General features: G+C 39.8%; 1 protein-coding gene across 2 annotated transcripts in view; it reads left to right on the forward strand.

The window, feature by feature from the left end:
• The window catches only part of SYNE1 (spectrin repeat containing nuclear envelope protein 1), a 1,959,630-nt gene that overhangs the window by 1,754,686 nt on the left and 189,826 nt on the right, over positions 1 to 15,118 (forward strand). The gene's annotated exons all lie outside the window — the stretch shown is intronic.

Below are 15,118 nucleotides of genomic sequence, written 5' to 3' on the forward strand. Positions count from 1 at the left end.
AGCAATTGCATTATCAGCTTAGTTATCGCATTATTCCAAAGTCAGATAGCATTGATCACTAAAGTTAAACGTTTAGTTAAAGGTTACATCTGAAAATGTTGCATAGGTGTTCAGCTGTCTGGTAAAGGAAGATGTGGCCTCCCACTTACTGTGTTTTCCCTTTATAGAGTATTTTTTCTGCTTCAAACATCTGACAGTAAACAAGTGGGGGCATATAGTGAATCATTTTCAGAAATTGTATGAATAATAACGGCAACTGCTGCAGAAGGCAAGCAAGAACATTGGAATGAGACAATGTAGTGGCAGAGGGTTAAATGCTATAACAAGATTATCGAACGGGGTGCACTGTTGTCTGACACATAATGGGACAGGGTGTTATCCAGCTGTAGATTGTTTAGCAGAAGCTCCAGATTTAATTACATTCATTACAAAGTGATATGCTGGGTATATTCTACCACACAATTACTACAACAAATGAAATTGGAGGTTGCCGACATGTCTCAGATGGCGCTCCAGAGCAAGTACTTATATTCATTCACATGTGGTGCCTGCCAATGTTGACAGAATTCTCGGAGACTTTGGTAAAGACGCTCTCAAAATAAACTGACAGGCCTAGCCCTAACACCTGTCTACTGGCACTAGAACCGATTAACAAGAAAAGCAAAACAACTACAGGACTTTTACATTTGGGACTAAGGCTAGAAAAAAAATATTATCCATGTTGGTGAAATCTAGGTAGGACACAGAGTGGGCTGATAGATGAAAGGTCTACTGAAGTGGATTCAGGCAGATAGCGAAATCAATTGTATAGTATTAAAAACAGAAGAGGCTGGGAGAACAAGGGTTGAATTAGTGGTTGGTTTTGCTGACTATGCTAGAGTTCCCTTCATACAGACCTCCACCATAGAGGACGTCATATGAAGAATGACCTAGATGGCATTGTAAATGGCATGGACAGCCAAATTAACTTAGGGAGCTGCATAAGTTTGATTGAAATGCTGATAAAGCCTAACAGGCAGATGTATCAAGCATTTTTGAGTTCACAAAAGGGCATATTCGCAGAATCTGCCCATTTGCGAACGCAAAAATTCCTTTTCCGATGCAGCAAACCTAATTTTGCGGTTCGGTAACCTGTTACCGAATTGCAAAATGGGTTTGCGATTCGGTATTAGGAATGGGCTTGATTAGGGCGTCCCTTCCTAATACCGAATCGCATCGGTATGTATGAATGTTTTGTGACCCCAATTGCGGTTGCAAAACATTTGCATATTACCACCTATTTCAAGTAGGTGGTAATCCATTCGGAAATGGGAAGGGGTCCCCAAGGGACCCCTTCCCCTTTGTGAATGTTTGTAAAACTATATTCGAAGCATATGAGCTGTAGATCGCATACTTTTCCATAGATCGCCATCTGGTGTTGGGCTCAGATGTTTGCACTTTGTTATTGTAGAAGTCTTTGTAGTCACGGGTTAGGTGACTCCTCCTCTGGTTAGTAGTGCACATGGGCATCGACTCCATCCTTAGATAGTTTTTTTCCGCCATCGGGTTAGGATGTAATATGCTGCGCTCCGGGTCGACGTCGTTCGATTCCCCTTCGACACGCAAATACTCTCACTGCTCGACGGTATTGTTTCGATCGTGATCTCTCTCGCCGTGTATCCATTTCCAATGACATTTTCGAGTTTGTCATAAACGTGGGCCGTTTGACCAATCGGCGCCATCATCCAGCATATGGAAAGGACTCCATTTAAAAAATGCAAGTGTGGGGCTAAATTCCCACACACAGATCTCCATGAGGTCTACAACCTTTGTCTCTCGCCAGAACACGAGAGTCAACACTGTCAGGCCTGTGACTCTTTCAGGTCTAAGAAGACTATACATGATCGCCGGGCTCGACATCACGAAATGTCCAGATCCACCGTTCCAGCGCCGGACAACATCTTCGAGGCAGGTCCCGATGATCTAGAGACAGGAGATGAACAAGCCAGTGTCTCTGAAGCCGAAGAACCGGACACAGAAGACATGACGATAACTCCAGGTCAACGGAGCATGAGTACTGATGTCGACACCCCTGACTCGAAAAAACAAAAGGCTCTGGTAACACCTTCACCTTCGGGTCTGGGTCAACACCGAGACAAGACTTCAGAAGCCCCGCCTCCAAACCCGGCTCCGAAGCACACAAAGCCTTCAGACAGCTCGAGCCAACCACATCACGGTGAGGAGAAACCATCTTCGGCACCGAAGCATAAACCCAAGGTCCCATCCACACCAGAATCTTCGACACCGAAGCCAAAACCCAAGGTCCTGGATTCTTCGGCACCAAAGCAAATTCAATCTAAGCCTTCGCATCCGAAAAAACGAATGAAACCTTCGTAGATGAAAGCTCCACCGAAGCTGAAGGAGACAAAAACCCCTCCTAAAGCTAAAGAGGACAGGCCAAAACAACATTCGGAACTGAAATCTTCGGCCCCAAAAAAAGACGATGGATCCAAAGAACTTTTCTATCCAGATCCACCGGATCCTAGACAAAAACACTCCATATTGACCCCATTACTGGACATGTCACCTCTATACCACCTAAAAAGAGGAAATTGGACACCTCAGGAACTCCTGAGATACCATCCACAAAAAAAGACTCATCCACCTCTCCTATGAGGCCTTTCTCTCCACCTCCACAGCCTCCAAACACTATACCTTCTCCAGCTCACTCACCAGTGCCTCCTCTTTCACCTGCACCACAGGATGAGGATGAGGATATAGGGGATGAGGATGAGGACATACACTCTACACATAATAAAGACACTGATGATGACACTCACAGTAGCCCGCCTCATGATTCTTGGGATGATTATAATGTCCCAGATGTACCTGAGCCAGATCTATATCCCTCCAGACCATCCCCTCCAGATGATAATGTGGGGTTTGCGCAACTAATAAATAGAGCTGCACAATTCCATGGGGTCAAACTCCATTCAGACCCTCTAGAGGAGGACTTTTTGTTAGAGACATTCTCTCAACTTCAAATGACAACAAATACTCTCCCTATGCTCAAAGGGATCATTAAACATGCCCCTGAGGTTTTTAAGGCCCCTATCAGGGCTAAGGTTCTTAATCCTAGAAGTAAGAAAAAATACAGACCAGTTTCAAGTGATCCAGTTTATATTAAATGGCAACTCCCTCTAGACTCATTACTAGTGGCAAATGCCTGCAAACGGGCAAATTCCCAAACCACAGGTGACGCCCCTCCGCCAGACAAGGAATCTAAGTTACTGGACGCATCATGTAAAAGAGTTGCGTCTCAGGCAACTAACTTTTGGCGCATTGCTAATTCACAAGCTTTACTAGCAAGATATGACAGGGCCCACTATGATGAGCTTGAAAAGCTCATGCAGTATCTCCCTGAAGAGCATAAGAACAAAGCAAATGATCTTATACAAGAGGGAAGGTTGATCACTAACACATCAATAAAAAGTGCCCTCGATGCAGCGGATACAGCATCCCATGAAATAAATACAAGTGTTTTATTACGCAAACATGCGTGGCTGCGCATATCTGGCTTTAAGCAGGAAGTTCAGTCTACAATTCTCAAACAGCCCTTAGATCAGGAACACTTGTTTGGACCCAATACAGACACATCTTTAGAAAAGATGAAAAAGGACACATAGACAGCCATATCCATGGGGGCTCTACAAGCAACAACTAGTAGAGGTTCTTTTTGTCGCTCTTTTATATGGGAGCCTCCAAAACCCTTGGTACAGAAGCCAACTCTTCCACTTATAAAAGTCCCACCCAAAATTCCCCTAACAAAGGTTACTATAGAGGGAATTACAGAGGCAATAACAACAGAGGGAGAGGACACGGTTCTAATACCCGCAACTCCCCCACCACAAAACAGTGACTTCCCTACACTTCCCCCTGACCATTCCACTCCAGTCAGGGGAAGACTATCACAGTTCCTCCCTGTGTGGAATTCCATCACCACAGACAGATGGGTAAGACAAATTATTCAGTATGGTTATGGCCTGGAACTCAATTCTACTCCCCCCAACATACCTTCCAAACAGCGTCCAATGTCCACAGAACATCTTGCGCTTCTCAAGCAGGAGGTTCTCTTGCTCTTGCAAAAGCATGCAATAGAACTGGTTCCAGTACATCACCAAAACACAGGCATTTACTCCCTTTACTTTCTAATTCCAAAAAAGGACGGAACTCTCAGGCTTATATTAGACCTGAGGCCCTTAAACCGGTAAATACAATCTGACCACTTCCACATGGTCACACTCCAACAGGTCCTGCCCTGCTTCAACGAGGCGATTTCCTTACCACTCTAGATCTCAAGGATGCCTACTTTCACATTCCTATCCACCCTGCTCACAGAAAATACCTACAGTTTGTAGTAGACGGACAACATTATCAGTTCAAAGTCCTACCATTCGGAGTCACTACAGCACCCAGAGTCTTTACAAAATGCCTCACGGTGGTAGCAGCCCACTTAAAGAGACAACACATCCATGTGTTTCCTTACTTGGACGACTGGCTCATAAAAGTTAGGTCATCCCAAGCCTGTGTGCGAAAAAACACACCACATAATCCAGCTGCTACACAAAATAGGATTCACAATAAAACTCACCAAGTCGCATCTACAACCATCCCACAGTCAACAGTATCTAGGTGCAACAATAGATACTTCCAAAGCCCTTGCATACCCCAACCAAACCAGGATAACCAGTATGCAAGCACTCGTAGCAAAATTTCAGAAACAACACTCACTACAAGCTCGGGTGTTCATGCAGCTAATAGGGAATATGGCCTCTTGCATCTTAATTGTTCCTTACGCAAGACACCAGATGTGCCCATTACAAGAATGCCTATCACAACAGTGGAACCAAGCTCAGGGTCAACTTACAGATCTGGTGTTAGTGGACAGCCACACATATCGCTCTCTGCAATGGTGGAACATACAAAATCTTTACAGAGGGTGGCCGTTCATAGACCCGGTTCCACAAATAGTGATAACAGCAGACGCATCGCTCACCGGATGGGGAGCCCATCTATTAAATCACACTATCCTAGGTATGTGGACCCCTCAACAAAGACTTCTCCACATAAATCACCTGGAGTTACTGACTATATTTCTCGCCCTAAAATCTTCTCAGAAACATCTCATAGGCAAAGCTGTCCTCGTCCGAACGGACAACATGACAGCAATGTACTATATACAAAGACAGGGCGGAACACACTCTCTGCAGCTTTCAATACTAGCACAAAGTATTTGGAGATGGGCCATCCCCCAAAATATATACCTCGTAGCAGAGCATCTACTTGGGATTTACAATCAAATTGCTCAGTCGTCAACAACAGCAGATTCACGAATGGGAACTTCATCCGCAAGTTCTTCATCCATACTTTCAAATGTGGGGACTTCCAGACATAGATCTGTGTGCCACACATTTAAACACAAAATGCCCATACTTCGCCTTCAGGTACCCACACCCATTGTCCAAAAGCAATGCGATATGGATGAATTGGTCAGGCAGATTTGTGTACACTTTTCCGCCTCTCCCACTCATTCCATTACTGGTGTGGAAACTCAAACAGTCTCTCACAATGATCCTGGTGGCGCCAACATGGGCACGACAACCATGGTTCACAACACTACTGGAACTCTCAGTAGTCCCACACCAAAATCTCTACCTCTCCCCAAAGCTTCTCACACAGAACCATGGAGAGATAAGACATCCAGAACCAGCGCAACTGAACCTAGCGATCTGGCTCCTGAAGTCTTAGAATTTGGTTACCTCAATCTCCCACCAGATTGCATGAACGTCATTAAAGAAGCTAGACATCCTACCACTAGAGCATGCTATGCAGCTAAATGGAAAATATTTGTTATTTACTGCAATAACAACACAATCAATCTACTAGATGCTTCCACACAAAACATTATTTGTTAACTCCTGCACCTACAAAGATGTAATCTGGCATACACATCTATACGATTACATCTTGCTGCTATAGCAGCTTACTTACAGAACAGACAACACTTGTCCTTGTTCAGAGTACCTCCCATCAAAGCTTTCATGGAAGGTCTTAAAAGGATAATTCCTCTCAGAATTCCACCCTCTCCAGTATGGAACCTAAACATTGTCTTTACAAGACTCATGGGTCCCCCATTTGAACCTTTGCATAAATGTGAGTTACAGTTCCTCACATGGAAAGTAGCTTTCCTTGTGGCCATCACATCTCTCAGAAGAGTGGGTGAGCTCCAGGCATTAACCATACAAGTTCCGTTTTTCCAAATATATCACAACAGAGTGGTTCTTAGGACAAACCCAAAATTCATGCCTAAAGTTATTTCAGCTTTTCACCTTAACCAGTCTGTTGAGCTCCCAGTCTTCTTTCCTCAGCCAGACTCAGTAGCAGAACGAGCTCTTCATACACTTGACATCAAAAGAGCCATTCTTTATTATATTGAAAGGACAATAAGTTTCAGGAAAACTAAACAACTTATCGTAGCTTTTTCACCACCACACAAAGGCAGTCCTATAGCAAAATCTGGAATTGCCAGGTGGATCGTTAAATGCATCCAAATATGCTACCAAAAAGCAAAGCGTACATTATATAGAGCACATTCCACACGCAAGCTAGGGGCATCCATTGCATTCTTAGGAAATATTCCCATGGATGACATTTGCAAAGCCGCAACATGGTCTACACCGCAAACTTTCACTAAACACTACTGTGTAGATGTGCACAGAAAACAACAAGAAAGTGTGGGCCAGGCTGTACTAAAAACACTTTTTCAAACTACTGCAACGCATACAGGTAGCCACCGCTAACAGGGGTACTGCTGTATAGTCAATGCAAAAGTATGCGGTCTACAGCTCATATGCCTCGAATGTAAAATGCTACTTACCAGTATGCATCTGTTCTTGGCATGTAGAGCTGTAGATCCGCATACACCCAGACACCTATATGTGTTGCAGTATTATCTTACTTATATACATTACACATGGACATCTTTCTATTTTTTCTAATTAACTCCATCATCACCCTTCATGACAAAACAATCTAAGGATGGAGTCGATGCCCATGCGCACTACTAACCAGAGGAGGAGTCACCTAAACTGTGACTACAAAGAGTTCTACAATAACAAAGTGCAGACATCCGAGCCCAACACCAGATGGCGATCTATACAAAAGCATGGGGATCTACAGCTCTACATGCCAAGAACAGATGCATACTGGTAAGTAGCATTATCCTTTTAAGAGCAAGCAGTGGTCCCACAGACCACTTCCTGCTCTTACAAAATGAAAAGACAACTTTTTATTTTTCGTTTTGTAAAGCATCTTGTTTTCCTTTAAGGAAAACGGGCTGCTTTACAAAAAAAAAGATTGCTTTATTGAAAAGCAAACACGGACATGGTGGTCTGCTGATCTCAGCAGGCCCCAATCCCCGTGATTTTTGCGATTCCTAGGGGGTCGTAAATTGCGAGCAACCTCATTAATATTGATGATGTAGGACATTTGCGACCCCATAGGAATCGCAAAAGCTGTACTATACACCTTCATACATTTCATTTTGCGATTTCTTAATTGCGAATCCTTGTGATTCGCAGTTAGGGAATTGCAAAATGCTAGCTACATACATCTGGCCCATAATGTCACAGGAATTAGATAGTAAATTGAAGTTAAGTAATATCAAGATTGCTGCTTTGCTGCTTGACTAAACATATTGTATGTAAACTTGCAATGTACTATCACTGAATTGATCACAACATGGGTCTAACTATCCAAATTTATTAAAATTCTTCATTAAAATTCTCCGTCTAAGAGCAGAGAGTGTAATACTAATTGAATGAGTATACACTGTTTATGAGACCCCCGTAATTCATGACGGTGCAACTAAAGCCAACTCCCCCCTTTATATATTCTGTGGGTGGAAAATTATTCATTTTCTCCAAGGAGAGTTATGTTACAACATAGGCCCCTTCTTACATCTCTAAAAGTGGTCTGCAATAGAAATTACTGAATAGGCTCTATAAAGTATCTTATAATATAACATTGTGAACCAAGAGAATGAGACAGTACCATGAACACTAATTGTATCTATTCTTTTTTATAGACTGTTTTTAATCGGTATTGTGAGCTGTTTAATGTGTTGGTCCTGAGGAAGGTGTTACATGTTATGTATTTCACCGAAACGCGTCGACAAGAGGACACAAATTATATTTGTTATTATTATTGTTTTTTATTGTTGTAATTTTGTTATGTTTAGTTAATTTACGAAACCTATCAAGTGTTTATTTTAATTGTATGTAATTGCGATCATTATTCCTGTATATGTGATGTTATGATTGAGAAATCCCATGAATTAATGTCAATCGCTAAATTCATAGTGACATTGAATGTAATAATTTTTAATAAATTTGAAAATCTTTTTAATAAATAGTATTATACTAGATACTTGCAGTGTAATGGTCTGTAGAATTTAGGTCTCGGGTTCACAATATATAATATCCAAACTGACTATTGGCATATATTAAGTTAATACAAAAGGGAAGCTTCTTTTGTTCAATCTTACATACCCGGTCCCTTTTGGTTTACCTGGGAAACTCTCTCCTTTTTTGTCTATGATTACAGCTCTTGTAGCTGGAGAGTCACTTCTATGAGTGCAATGGACACTCTACGCACATTTGGGTTCTCTGAAGACCAATTCAATAAGATAATAAATGGTACTTCAAAAACAATTAATACAGTAACCTTATCGAAAAATGATGATGAGAAATGGAATAACTTATGGAATCTAAAGAAAAAAATGATTCGCACTGAACTCCATTCTGATTTTATAATAGAATATTGTAAAAAGGGTATTATCCCAAAAGGGCTACAAATTAAGAACGAACCTGGTCTCTTTGTTAAAAATGAAAAATTTAAAGAGAATTGGACTCTAATAGCAAATCGCTGTAGCCGCGATTGGATGCTGTTAATAATAGAAACAGCTCAAGAAATAATTATAATAGAGAGGGAAGAAATAGATACCCTAGAAAAACAATTGAAAGAAAATACTGCCCTGGAAGATGCTAAACGAAAATTAGAAGAAATTCAGGACGATATCACTGGCTACAGGGATTATTTAATAAACAAAAAATCAAACAAACTACGTAAAGATATTGCCAAATATAACCCCGAAATAGTATACCCCTATCTGCAAAAAGATTATTATGATCTCCCCAAACAAACAGGATATACACCAAGAAATAATCCGTATAATAAAAACAACTTTTTTAAAAAAACTGTCACATTCTCTGATACCTCATATAACAGCACAGACTCCGAGGGAGAAAGAGGGGTGGATACAAGATCTAGAAATGAATCCAGAGAAGAGACAGCAGGTACGAGTAGGGATTATCCGGTTTTTTTAGGACAGCAACAACGAAGACACCCTCAAACCTTCAGGGCGAGAGGGAGGGGGCGATCCGTAAACCATTCGAGGGAAATGGGCCAAAGGAGACCATATATGCGTACTCGCAGCCAGAAAGATTGGGATTAATCATAGATCCTTTAAAAGCAGCTATCATCAATCTCTCCAGTAGGGTACTCACAGCTGATGAAATCACCACATTAGAAAAGGGTTTAGGCTTTGCACCTTGCACACAGGCCTGTAAATATACAGTGGAAAAAGATGTAAGGGATCTTTTTAGGAAGATCAGAATTAAAAAATTCTTTGAGGATAAGGAATTGAGGCCCATTCAAAACAAATCAGGATTGAAACCCCTATCTACCTGGACACCAACAATTGGCATGGTGGGGCAGGAAGTTGACACTTTTGAAAAGGTAGTAACCAAAGGTCTGGAAGTAATGCTTGAAAAGAAAGAATGGACAGGGAGGAATCTAACCCAAAATGAAATAACAGCACTTAGAAACCTCCAGGATTGTGAATCCATCACTATCAAACCGGGGGACAAGGGTGGTAGTATCGTTGTACTTGATACAGCCGATTACAATAGAAGGATGCAAAATTTATTGGATGTTCCATTGCACTACAGGAAATCGAGTATAGAAGAATGGAACAGATTAAAAGTCAAGGTCAATAACCTACTGAGATTAGCCAGAGATGACGATATAATATGTGAAGATGAGTATAGATTTCTACAAAACGATTATCCACTGATACCAGCTCTATATGGACTTCCAAAGGTCCATAAAAATATTGTGGATCCACCTATGCGACCAATAGTGTCGGGTATTAATTCAATCACGGAACCACTAAGTAAATATGTCGACAAGTTCATTAGTCCTTTAGTAAAAAAACTACCGTCTTATATAAAGGATACAAAAGACATGATTTCCAAAATAGAAGGACTTGACTTCAATAGAAATAATGAGTGGCTTGTGTGTTTGGACATTGAGTCCTTATACACAAATATACCCCAAATTGACACAGTTGAAATGATCAAAGAGATACTCTGCCAAGAGGGAAATGATCTTTCGCCTCTGCAAACTTTTATCGTAGAATGTATTGAAATCATACTCATGAATAACATCTTTTTATTTACAAACGATCTTTATTGTCAGATCAAAGGCACCAGCATGGGAGCCACCTGTGCTCCCAGTCTGGCTTGTCTTTATGTGGGTAAATTTGAAGATCGGCACATATACAACGAAGTTACCCCCTATTTTGAAAATGTAAAACAGTGGTCTAGATTTATAGACGACGTGTTTTTTATTTGGAAGGGAGATGAGGAGGATCTGGTATCCTTCCTCGATTGGCTTAATTGCGGTGATGCCAACTTGAAGTTTACCTCCAATATAAGTAAAGAATCAGTTGCCTTCCTTGACATTACTATTAAAACAAAAGATGAAAAACTCAGTGTGGAACTGTATACAAAACCGTCTGATAGAAACACGCTTTTACACCACACAAGCTATCATCCTAAGTGTCAAAAGGATAGTATTCCTTTTAGTCAGTTTTTAAGGATAAAGCGTAACTGTAGTGACAATAGGGACTTTGAACATCACGCATTGTCCCTACAACAAAAACTTCTACAAAGAGGATACCCTAAAAGGCTCGTCAAGGAAGCCCATAAAAGAGCGAGATATTACAACCGCGAAAGTATCTTTGAAACTATTGACAAAAATAAAAAAGACCCAGGAATAGTCATGGTTAGTAATTTCAATGGGTTGAGCCATAAACTTAAGAATTTGATTAATAAAAATTGGCACCTGCTAAATAAACCAGGAAAGAGCCCACTTAATAAACCCCTCTTTTCATACAGAAGGAATAAAACCATTCGAAACCACTTGGTAAAAACTTACAGAGAACCGAGTAGGAGTGTACAAACTAACATTCAAGATGGAAAAATATTGAAAGGAAATTTTCCGTGTAGTTATTGTACACATTGTAAATTGATCATCAAGGAACAGAAGGTGGTACTAAATGGAATAACGCACTGGATCAATGAAATGGTCAATTGCCGAACCAAAAATGTAGTATATCTCCTGGTATGTCCCTGTCAGAAGGGATACATAGGCGAAACAAGCAGGGAGATGAGACTCCGCCTAACAGAACATAGATCAGCCATAAGAAATGGCAAAAAGAATGCACCATTGGTAGATCATTGGCAAGAGATGAGACACAACGATGATGATCTGAAATGGTTTATCCTTGAAAAGATGAGAATCTCAGAAAGAGGTGGAGATATTGATAAAAAAAGAAAGCAAAGGGAACAATTCTATATGTCTAAATTCAAAACATACTACCAGGGTTTAAACAACAGAGAGGAATGGGAAAGAATTATTAGATAACACTGATTTTTCAGAGTTTATATTGCTCATGCCATCTGCATTAAGTCAAGAAACAATATGAAAAGAATAGTAATTTAAACAAAGTAATGATGGTAATAATATCTACACTTTACTAGTTTCCCTTTATCCGCTGTGTTGTTATTTAGAAATAAACAAAATATACGGTATTTATTATTAAGAAAACTAACGAACAGGACGCCATATAGATAAATGTGCCCAAGTAACCAACTGTAGGGTGATAACATCAGATAGAATATGGTTTAAATAATATTTGTTCCTTCGTGTGGGCACTTGATAATTAATAAAGTACACGTTATCTAAATTACAATGAGAAATACCCGAAAAGGCCTAATGTAGACAATTGTACGTAAGTAACTTATGTAAGAGTGATAATATCGTAAAGAACTTAGAGCACAAATGTTTGAACGATAGTAGTCTTTCTGGCTCCTCTGTGTTATAATTCAGCGATAAATAAAGCACGGGTGATTCAAAACATAAAGAAAAAGACTACCAAAATGGCCGCCACGTAGATATACGTACGTAAGTAACAAACGTAACGTATAAATAAGGAGGTAATGACGTTGATTCTCATGAAAATATCATCTGGAAACCCCCGTGAGACGTGAGGCAGCCCGGTTTAATGAGGTAAAGAACATGTGCGTTTTGTAAAGGAAGCGTATGTTTTTTAAAAAAGAACGTAGTTCATGATAGTTTAAATAGGGAAACCGTTTTATGTGTTTGGTGTTGTAGTAGTTTCGCCAATGAAGTAAAAGCGGACCAAATTAAAATTAAAAATAATTCCGTATATGTGGTCCTCTTCAATAATAAAAAAACCAGGACTGGAGGACTATATTAAATGTAAAGGATCTCCACAATACATGGGGAATCATATAAGCGGTCCTCCTATTTAAAAATTAGGACTGGAGAACCGCGCATTTTCGTGAGAGTAAACCACGGAATAGGGCGGTCGGAAACAAAATGGTTACGACAGTCTTGTGCCCGTTAGTGGTTTGGTTGCGGTGTGCTGAATTTAATTAAGATATTGGAACGCACATCGTGGGTTTATAAATTCTTTGGTAATGATAAAACAGCGGCGCACTTCGGTGATATAAAGTACCGAATTAATTGTTTTGAATGGTTAAAATATTAGGATTGTATAACCTAAGAGCACGTATTTACGTTTCTAACTTTAGATACTGGCCTGAGCTTGAATTTAACTAAAAGCCAAGAACCGTACTGTTTGCGACACACAAAAAGGAAAAAACGCAACGTATTGAGTATCAAGGAAGATGGAATAAATATATGAAACTCTACTAAAGTTTTAATGGTGAGTTTCATTAGGAATCTTGGTTTCAAAATATCGCTGAATCAACAAACAGATACAACTAATACCTACCATTTTTGCTTTTTAATATAGCTTGTTGAACAAAGAACTAATTAATACAAGTACAAGCACCGAGAGTCGTCTTACTTAATTGTTTGAACATTACCTGGGTAAGCGTACTCCCCATTAATTAAAAAAGAAATTAAATTATCAGTGCTTAATACCTGGGTAGTTACTTAACTATGACCAGACCTTAGACTATATGTTTGTCTTGCTGTATAGGTATGCAGTGAATTGATACACTCTCCTATGGTTGTCCAGGTTATTGGAGCTGAAGCCCAATTTTGAGTGTAAGTACTATCACTGAATTGATCACAACATGGGTCTAACTATCCAAATTTATTAAAATTCTTCATTAAAATTCTCCGTCTAAGAGCAGAGAGTGTAATACTAATTGAATGAGTATACACTGTTTATGAGACCCCCGTAATTCATGACGGTGCAACTAAAGCCAACTCCCCCCTTTATATATTCTGTGGGTGGAAAATTATTCATTTTCTCCAAGGAGAGTTATGTTACAACATAGGCCCCTTCTTACATCTCTAAAAGTGGTCTGCAATAGAAATTACTGAATAGGCTCTATAAAGTATCTTATAATATAACATTGTGAACCAAGAGAATGAGACAGTACCATGAACACTAATTGTATCTATTCTTTTTTATAGACTGTTTTTAATCGGTATTGTGAGCTGTTTAATGTGTTGGTCCTGAGGAAGGTGTTACATGTTATGTATTTCACCGAAACGCGTCGACAAGAGGACACAAATTATATTTGTTATTATTATTGTTTTTTATTGTTGTAATTTTGTTATGTTTAGTTAATTTACGAAACCTATTAAGTGTTTATTTTAATTGTATGTAATTGCGATCATTATTCCTGTATATGTGATGTTATGATTGAGAAATCCCATGAATTAATGTCAATCGCTAAATTCATAGTGACATTGAATGTAATAATTTTTAATAAATTTGAAAATCTTTTTAATAAATAGTATTATACTAGATACTTGCAGTGTAATGGTCTGTAGAATTTAGGTCTCGGGTTCACAATATATAATATCCAAACTGACTATTGGCATATATTAAGTTAATACAAAAGGGAAGCTTCTTTTGTTCAAACTTGCAATGTAACTTCAGCCATGATTGTGCCTGTGATTACTGTTCGTATCTGGTTTAATGGGGATTGTTGTAAGATGTTGATAAATACAATGGTCCTAAAATCAATAAAGATAAAAAAAGAAGTGAGGCAGGGGCATTCCTAATAAACAGTTGTCTGCATAGAACAAAGAAGGAGGCACCCAAGAGTAGTCAACTTGTCCAATCCAGGTAGGACAGAACCAAGCAATGTTAGCCCATGATTCAGTGTACACTGTGAGGGAACCTAGGTTATGCATAAATAATATAATATGGATAAATAAGCCAACATGTGCTCATGAGGAAAAGTTGAGTTGGTTTACTCGGAGTAGAAGGGAGAGGTCAGTGTGCATGATCATCCCTAAGTTCCTTACTTTGCTCTTAGTAGCCTTCGGAAGTCCTAGTCCCATCAGCCATTGGGCACTGGGATGGTGACCATTTCCTGCTGGTGAATATCTGAGTTTATGGTGATTGGACCTTTAGGTGGTTGTGCGAAATCCATTGGTCCACTCGAGCAGGCATTGCTTAGGGTGCAGGACTCTAGACCTGAAGCCTTTTCTAGTTTGAGGAATATCTGGTTGCTGCCACCTTGGTAGTTGCAGTAAAGGTTAAAGGACTTGATGTTATCCAGAAGAGGGCTTAGTAGCATAGAAGAAATGGGGTGTGATGGTGGAACCTTGGTGGATGACCGAAATAAGAAAGTGGTATTATTTGGTGACACATGACCGGTTATGTATTCTGATCCAGCAGACTCTCTCATTCCAAGATCATCCAGTTTCTGTAGAAAAGTCT

Source organism: Triturus cristatus, chromosome 6, assembly GCF_964204655.1.
Source record: "Triturus cristatus chromosome 6, aTriCri1.1, whole genome shotgun sequence".
Taxonomy (NCBI): Eukaryota; Metazoa; Chordata; class Amphibia; order Caudata; family Salamandridae; genus Triturus; species Triturus cristatus.